At 44.7% G+C, this 8,577-nt stretch overlaps 2 long non-coding RNA genes across 3 annotated transcripts; both read left to right on the top strand.

The window, feature by feature from the left end:
• The first annotated feature begins 2,990 nt into the window (after positions 1-2,990).
• LOC311428795 lies at positions 2,991-4,888 on the top strand. Of its 2 annotated transcripts, none has more exons than XR_014687890.1 (3): positions 2,991-3,128; positions 3,799-3,936; positions 4,796-4,888. It is a non-coding gene; the product is annotated as an uncharacterized lncRNA (long non-coding RNA). The 2 variants fall into 2 exon arrangements; XR_014687891.1 differs by lacking the exon at positions 2,991-3,128 and adding an exon at positions 3,200-3,334 and having other exon boundaries at positions 3,777-3,936.
• Positions 4,889-5,339: 451 nt separating this feature from the next.
• On the top strand, positions 5,340-7,840 carry LOC311428796. The gene is made up of 3 exons (XR_014687892.1): positions 5,340-5,629; positions 6,553-6,679; positions 7,717-7,840. It is a non-coding gene; the product is annotated as an uncharacterized lncRNA (long non-coding RNA).
• Positions 7,841-8,577: the final 737 nt, after the last annotated feature.

Here is an 8,577-nt window from a genome sequence, read left to right as displayed (position 1 = left end):
CCAACACCACCTCGCCACCCAGCACCAAATTCAACTCACCTGCTCCGCCCGATCACTCGAACGGGCGTCCGACGCTGGCACACGCCGCAGCGGTGGTTCTGACGTGCCTTAAATCACCTCTCCGCAGAATATCTCGGGTCTGTACGCTCAAATAACGCAGTATTTGAGAAATAACACCCAGAGCTCACACTCTGAGTGCAGCCCAACAGCACCGAAGCACCGGTAGGCTAAACATTCCAAACCTGGCAACAAGGCTGACCCAAGCAACAGCACGGAACCCTTCTGCACCTTCAGCGTGGACATCAGCGTAAGGAAACACAGACCTCCTCGATCCAAATTTTAAGCGAGAAACGCAAAAGGTCACCCAACCGGCTTGTTTTCAGCAAGCTAAAGGAGAAATTAAGGCGACAACCGGGTGCATCCAGAGTTAGTCAGATCCTGAAGGCAGTTCCTTGGGGGAACGGAGGAGCAACGCGCCAGATGAGGGCTGCCTTACAGCGCACCCCTTAGAGGCACTGCTACGGAAGGAAGGCAGAAGGTTGGAACTCGAAAGAACTCGCAAGGCGCCCGTTAAGGGGGAAATCTTTCATTTTTTTCTCAGCAGAACCTCCCCTCTCCCCCCTACCCCCCCCATGAAGGCAGCCCGGGGACTCTTTGCTTCCTTAGGGAGAGGGCAGGGACGGGGCAGGGTGGTGGGACAGATGGCCAGAGGGTCAGATGCACGGACAGACAGACAGCCGGACAGAGGGCCCAGCAACGCCTGACGAAGGGTTCAGGAGCGGGAGGGAAGGGCAGGGCGAGGGGAAGGGCGGCCCCGGGCCTGACAGGAGACCTTGGGCCTAACCCCGGGCAGCAGCTCCGCGTCTCACAGGGCCCAGAAGGGGCTGGTACAGGGGGAGGGAACACCCCAGCCCCCAGCCCTGCCTCCAGGCCCTGCGCCCTTCACCCCCCCCCCTCCCCTAAGGGCACCCCGACCCACAGGGCCCGCGACACGGCCTGCTCCCCCTCAGGGCAGCAGAGGGGAGCCCGGCCGGGCAGGAGGCCTTTCCCCTGCTCCCCGCTGGTCTATGAAGGGCTCTAGTTACCGGCGAGCAGGGATTTTTACTGATACTGGCCGGACAACAAAGACTACTTATTAGAGAAGTACAATTCTTTTTTTCCTTGTGATAACTTTTCTTGACCAAAAAACACGATTGTGAATGAGGGAAAATGAAAGATGTAACATGGGAACGTGCGGATACTCACGATGATGCAGCCTTCTATCCGCATGTTCGCTGCGCTGCTGGGATAGCAGCTGCGGGAGCCTGGCAGCAGAGGGCAGTGAAGCCAAGCAGCTGGGATCCGTCTCTGGGGAAGGGGGCACTGAGAAAGCGCTTGCAAACGGGGCACAAGCCCTCAGCCTCTGGAGGCGGCGCCTGTCAGGCGTGAAGGAAAGGGATCCCTTCACGGAAGATGCTGTGGGCTTGCTGAGGCTCGAACAACAGACGGTGCTGGCTGCTACCAGCGTGCTGCAGCAGCGGCAAGACAGAGCCGTGGTGGTTTTCCTCAGCTGGGCAGCCGAGCTCCAGCACAAGCGCTCTCTCCCTGCCCCTCCTCCAACGCCAAGGGGAGAAAAGAGGCTGGCAAGGGCTCAAGGGCTGCCAGAAGGACAGGGAGATCACTCCACAAGGAGCGTCACGGGCAAAGCAGGCTCAGCACAGCCTGTTCCAGTCCAGCCCGGGGCCTGCTCCTGCGGGGGCTCTCCACAGGCCGCGGCCTCCTCCAGGCCACAGCCACCTGCTCCACCGGGGGCTCCTCCAGCCACAGGGGGGCTGCAGCGTGGAGATCTGCTCCACGGGGGACCCATGGGCTGCAGGGGGACAGCCTGCTCCACCAGGGGCACAGCCTGCTCCACCAGGGGCCTCTCCCTGCACAGGCCGCAGGGGAACTGCTGCTGTGAGCCTGGAGCACCTCCTGCCTCCTGCTGCACGGACCTTGGGGGCTGCACAGAGCTTTCTCACTCCTCCCTGAGCCAGACGCTGCTGGGCAGCAGCTTTTGTTCCCTTTCTTAGATGCAAGATCTTCTTAAATTCAGTCCAGCCAAGTAGGAAATGTAAATGTGGACAGCTGTATCTTGGCAAAGAAGATAGTAGGGAGCAAGGAGGTTCAGCAGTCAAGGTGGAAGGTGATGCCATGAGGCTTACAGGCTAGTAATGTTCTAGTGAAACCCAGCCTTCCTAAAGAAACCTGCCTGACTACTTGATGTGAATAACAGACTCTGTTCAGCTCTTTCCTAACATAGAAACGGTGCTGACTGCTTCTTCAGAGTAACAGAAGTTCATGATACTACTGAAGTAGTTGTGGTTCAGATGTAGATCTGATTTCTCGTAAGCACACTGAATTCACAACTGTTGATCCTCCAGAGGAGGCTTTGCAATTGAACACCTGGAGAATAGGTAAATTTCCCGCTGTTGTTCTCCTCTCCTCTTGTTTTGATTTGTTTTGTTTTGTTTTGTTTTGTTTTGTTCCTAGTAGCATAGGCTTAAGACTCTGAAGAAACAGGCTGCTTTTTTTCATTTCCAGCACTGGCTGTTTCTCCTGAGCCCCGCCTTCTATTTTTGCAGTCATAGGATATGTGGATGTAAATTCGTGGAGAGAGGTAGAAAACTCTTTCAACTGGTGTTTTTTCGGCTATGTGGGGAGAACAAATAGAGTGGCTTTGAATATTCTGGCTCTTATTCAGAGCAGCATGTGGAGGGAGACAGATGCGTTTGCTTTTTTAGTGCAATGGCTTCAGAAGCAAGAGGGGAAAAAGCACTTTCTCTGGGAGCTGAAGAAGGTGTCCTAATCACAGGAGAGGTTTCTAAATGGCATATCTTTGCGAGGGTTCCTGTAGTTCGGAGGTTTTTGTTTGTTTGTTCGACGTTGGAAGGTTTTACTCTTAATATTCATGTCCTTCAGCAGAAGTGAGAAATGTGATTTTATTTTGTGCAGTGTCGTGGACCCTCCGAAATCTCCTGGGAATGATGAATACCTCGCCCAGTACCAATGTGATGACGGTGGAGACAAGGAGAAAGCAAGAAGATCAAAAGAACGTGACCTCATTTCAAAAGAAACCGTTTTGTACGGCAAAGAGTCTTGTGAGCCTGGTGAGAAATTGCGGCAAACTTCCTCTCTCAAGTGTGACACTGAATGTAGCTCTAAAAACCTTTCCTCCTCAGCTGTTACAGAGAGATGCCAAGATACAAAGGACAAGACTAAAACCACTGAGAAAGAGCATTACGAATGCAAGAGGGAACATGCTCCTAGTGAAGAGAAGGAGAGTCAAAAAGCAGGTCCTTCCAGCAAGAGAAGGGTAAAGTTGAATACAAAGAATACAAACTTGAGCTCCTGATTGGCTTCATGCTGAACTCTGTGCTGTTCTTGTCCTAATCTTGGTCTCTCCATAGATAATATGGTTTAAATCCAAATAGAATCGTGCGATGAGGAAGATCTCACTGCAACAAATTCAACATCTAAAATCAAAGTTGACATTTTCCGTGATTTTCTTCCTGAGCAGAAGTGTGCAGTACTCCTTTTATATTAACGTAGAGATTATTTCAAACAGTCTTGAAGTGCTTGATGACTTAACAGTCTGCAGATTTATTATCAAATCAAAAAAAAACCGACTTGGTAGACTATTTTTTTCCCAGTTTTGAATGACCACTAGGAAGAAGGTTATTCCGGCATCAAAAAAGTCATGTGGAATGTATCAAAATTTACTGAACCAGTAAGTAAAAATTATATTTTTCTATTAGTTCCATTGTTTCAACTCTTCAGACGCTTATGGATGGCATAGATAACAGAGGGGAGATCGTGGTAATCGGAGCTACCAACAGACTGGATTCTATAGATCCTGCTTTACGAAGACCAGGACGCTTTGGCAGACACTTCCTCTTCAACTTGCCAAATTAAGAGGTGAGAACTTAAATTCAACGTTAGTGCTACCATGGCAAAGTCCAACTTTATAGGAAAAAAAATAATTGACAACTTGAACAAAAGAGTGACACGTGGAGACACTGCGTTGTTCCATGGAGGGCAAATCTGGTACTGGATATATATGGTCAGGATGATACCACCAAGTAGTTAGTTCTATAATCAAACCTTTAATTCCCAAAGTTGTACCTGTTTGCTTAATTATTTAGTCCACTTGGGCGCTTTCATCATGAAGTTGTGTTTTTGGTCTCAATCCTTCACTTATGAGTGAATAGGGGACGTGTTTGCATTTGATTGTGCCCCGGATCAGTGGTAGTAGTTTGAGTCATAATTCTTTTCTTCTTTATAGTAATTGTAGCAATTGGAAGCATTGTGCCAGAAGTGCTTTCTGTGAATTTACTGGCTGGAAAGCAAATGTGATGAAGTAATGAGACTGTCCCAATGAAAGCTTGCTAAGTTTTAGAGAAGTTTTTTGGACAGCAAAGAAATGTTTCTGGATAAATTTTTCATTACAGTATTTTCCTCTGGGTCCTTAGGTCTCGTAGTTTGGAAACTTGTTATTGAAGCTATAAATGCCTTTTCTTTCACTGTAGGTTCCTAGAAAAAGTTCAGTATAACAAATAAGAAATATTCAATTTCCTGGTTGACAATGCAGAGTGTATATTAAATAACTGTAAAATACTTGAAAGTTGAGCAAGTAAGAAAAGTGTATTAGTAGATGAGGGGTTTTGAGGGAGGACTGTTTTTTTTGTCTGTTTGTTTGCCTTTTGGTTTGTTTGTTTCTTGTTGGTATTTTTAAGGAAAACTTGGGACAAGCTAAAATGCAATGATTTTGCTTCAGGGTTGGAAAAGAAATTTTCAAGATTCATACTTGTGACTGGACCCCTCAGCCACCGGACATGTTGCTTGATGAACTAGCTGAGAAATGCATTGGTAAGACTGAAACAGAAACGGATTCTTGCTTGTGACCAAGTTGTAAAGAACCTTAGCTTGTACCAGGCAGTACCCATGCTCTTGTGCCTTGCTGCACAACTAGTCAACGAGGCAGCTGGCACACCTTCATAGCAATCTGAGTGAGATGCTTTCATCTATTTACTCTTTGTTATCGTTCCTCTTGTTGTCTGAGAACATTAAATGGTTCTGGGGCATCTTCCTCAAGAGTATAGTTTTTGATGAGGAGTCTGCTTCAGCTGCATAAGCGCAGGATATCAGGCAGTGAGCAACATGAAACACCCCTGCAGAGCGGTAGCACTTTGAATTCCCTGTTAAGCTGTTTGGTTTTGGCATTACAAATTCTTTAAATGTTGCATGTTGTAAACCTGGGCCTTGACCGATGTAACGTTTGATTTTTGTTTGTTAGGATACTGTGGTGCAGATATCAAATCTTTATGTACTGAAGCTGTGCTGTGCTCTCTACGCCGATGCTATCCTCAGATTTATGCAAGTAGGGAGAAGTTGCTACTAGACGTTAATTCTATTAAAATAAAAGCAAAGGACTTTTTCATGGCTATGAAGAAGGTTGTTCCAGCTTCAAACCGGATCAAGGCTTCACCCGTATAAGCACTATCACCCATTTTCAAGCCACTTTTTAAAAGATCAGTAGAGAATATTTTACAAGTTGTGCAGAAGATCTTCCCGCATGCACAGCTTGCGCTAAAGAAGGACCGACAGCAAGGTATAACCACAGCATCCACTTCTTTATAATTCTGCTAAAGCAAAAACTTGCGGTTTGTGCAATCAACTTAAACCTTTCAGACATAATGGTGGTAGAATTTTATTATTTCCATGTGCATGTCTTTTTTTTGGGCAAGTCTGGAATACAACGCATAGGTTTTATTGTGGATTCGAAACTGAAATGCCAAATGGAAGCTCTGAATGACTCAAAACACAGTAAAGGACGATGCGTTCTCTACTGAAGCATCCTGCTTCTGACGGCAGCTAAGATAATTAGCATTTGTAGAGGTTGACTTGAGGTTTGAAGTATAAGGCACCTATTTTTCTTTAAAAAATCAAAACTCAGATCTTTGGAGGGGAAGCATTTCTAGGTCAATGTTTCTAATTCCTTTCTGAAGAATGTCAGGACCAGGATACAAGTATAACTGGTCTAAGCTAAATATTGTTTTAGCTATCATCATTTTTAACCAGTCTCCTAATTTAAATGTTTGTGGATCGTACTATACACGTGAGATCAATTAGCATTGATATTTACTAGATGAATGGAATTCTGTGGCCATCACATCCTTTATCCCCATGCTTTCATTGTGGGAACCTCCTCCAGAAAGAAATGGTCTTGTTTGTTTCTTTTTTATCTATTTAGCAACTGCAGAAAGTGTTTGTAATCTCCTTTATTCTAAGGGGGAGAAAAAAATCACCAAGAGTAGCGTACCTTATACGTACACATCAGTGGGACTTAGTACAGCTTTGTAGGGCCTTGTTCCATCTCCTTAGATCTGTGGTGGGCTGAACTCTAGGAAATAGCTTTCAGTGTGTGCTCTCAAATGAAGAAGGGGTTTTGGCACTGATTTAGAAGCTGTATTAATGGAAGAGAAAGAGACAAAGGCTATTCAGGAAAGTTAACAAACCTCTTTTGCCTTTCAGACCATTTCAATCCTATTTTACAAGATGATATGTTTGACAGTGATGACGATGCATCCTTGGTTTCTGGAGATGAATTAAAAGATGGAATGCCTGACGGACCAGAGAAAAATTGCCTCTGTTTCAGCAGGTAAAGAAAGATAGATCCCTGTTACGTTTAAATTCTCAGGTCTGCTGAGTCTTTGTAAACAGTTCCAGCTGTTAAAAGTGCGAGGGGTGGTAGACGAAGGGGCAACATCAAGTTTGTGTGTTGAAGGGGTGCTTGGTATTCACAAGAAGAAAGGGTGGAGGGACTAAAGTTGTAATGAAGTTGCTCTGAATGACCAAATTGAAAAGCCCAGGCTTCTCTTCGTAAGCCAAAGTGATCCGTAGACTACCAGAACACGTTGACTTAATCCATGGCATTCTTTGAAAGACTCAAGACCACATAAATGTGCAGTCTGTCCTTTTAGCTAAAAATACCCCAGCTTTATGGGTTTGTGTTGCCACCTTTTGCCCTTCTGTTTTCCAGGATTGTTAAACCAGTAGTGAATTATGTAGCAGAAAGAAAACTGAGAAATGGCTTGTTAAAACACCTTGAGAGAAAATTGAATGGTGTCTTTATTTGTTAAGCCACCGAGTTGTGTTAATCTTGTGATATTTTAGTATGGAAGTCATGCAAGCCCACAGTTGGAAAGTTAGATCATGTTGTCACAGCTGGATCAGTTATTTTTCTCAGTTTCTATTGCTGTGCTGTCCAGAAGATTTTCTGTGCTTTAGAGCAAGGCTAAGTCTCTAGCATCTTTGATTTAAGCCAGCAGAGGTACAGCCTGATTGTAGTGGGGAAACAAATGCTCCTCACCAATTTATTTTTAAATAAAAATAAATTTAAAATAAAGTATATAATAAATATATAATAAATAATAAATTTATAATAAAGTAAAGCAAGATTGCAGGGATATTAATTTGCAGTCTTGGTTTAGTAAAGAATAGGAAACACAAGGGAAGAAGATGAAACAATTGGAATGAGTGAATAACTTAACTGGAAATCTTACATGTATTTAATGTACCGCTGCCATTTGGATTATTTGGGGAGGGAAAAGAAAGTCTATAGGAAAATTACTTGGAACATCTGTGTGTCTATTCAGCACCTCATTTATAAGCTTGTTTTCTTAACTCTTGTTCTAGGAGTGCTTTCTGCGAACCAACATCATGCCAGCCCCGTCTGCTAATAGTAGGAAAAGAAGGGTACGGCCAGGTTTCTTACGTGGCACCCGCGGTGTTGCACGCTTTGGAGAAGTTTCCCGTTCACACCCTGGACCTTTCTGTTCTGCTTACAAACGTTGCATCGCCAGAAGAAATCTGCGGACAGGTACCTTTTTTCTTTTTCTTCTCATCGGATTCACTGACTGTATGTAAAGGATCAATGGAGTTGCAAGTAAGGTGAGCAAAATTCATTGGTAATGGAGGTGGCCTTGTTTTAATGTGCTGGGATGTTTGCTTCTGTCTGAAAATCCCCTTTTCTTTTAGACAGCACCACAAACAATCTGGATGTTGTACATGTCGACATTTTCCATACTCAGTTTTACAGTGAGGCTGTTGCTAGCAGCTCAGGAAGCTGGGCGGTGTTGCTAATAAACATCTCTTTGTGGAAAGAAATGCTGCTCATGTCACTGGGATCCAGAAAGTAGTTCTCATTGCCTCCTAAGACTGTGTGCTCCCAGTAGATGGCTCTGTATCAGACTGCATGTCGGCTACTTTTTGTAGCCTTCTTCTAAATTATATTAGTAAGGCAACCAAGGTTTGGGGCTTCTGTTTATTTTGTTTTCGCACGGACATACACAACTTGTGCTGTTGCAGTATGTGCAATAAAAGCATTAACATTCAGAAAACACTTCATTTGCACGGTGATGTGGTTTTAACTAGAAAAAATGAACAGATTTGGTGTTTTTACTTTTAGGCAGGAAATCCATTTTCTTGTTTGGCATCACTACCTTAAAATATTTTTACCTTTAGTGGAAACGTTTGAGAGCCATGCAAGTAAGGACA

Source organism: Aythya ferina (assembly GCF_964211825.1).
Source record: "Aythya ferina genome assembly, contig: HAP1_SCAFFOLD_140, whole genome shotgun sequence".
Lineage (NCBI taxonomy): Eukaryota > Metazoa > Chordata > Aves > Anseriformes > Anatidae > Aythya > Aythya ferina.
The sequence above is the reverse complement of the archived record's forward strand: the minus strand, read 5'-3'. Positions and strand labels throughout refer to the sequence as shown.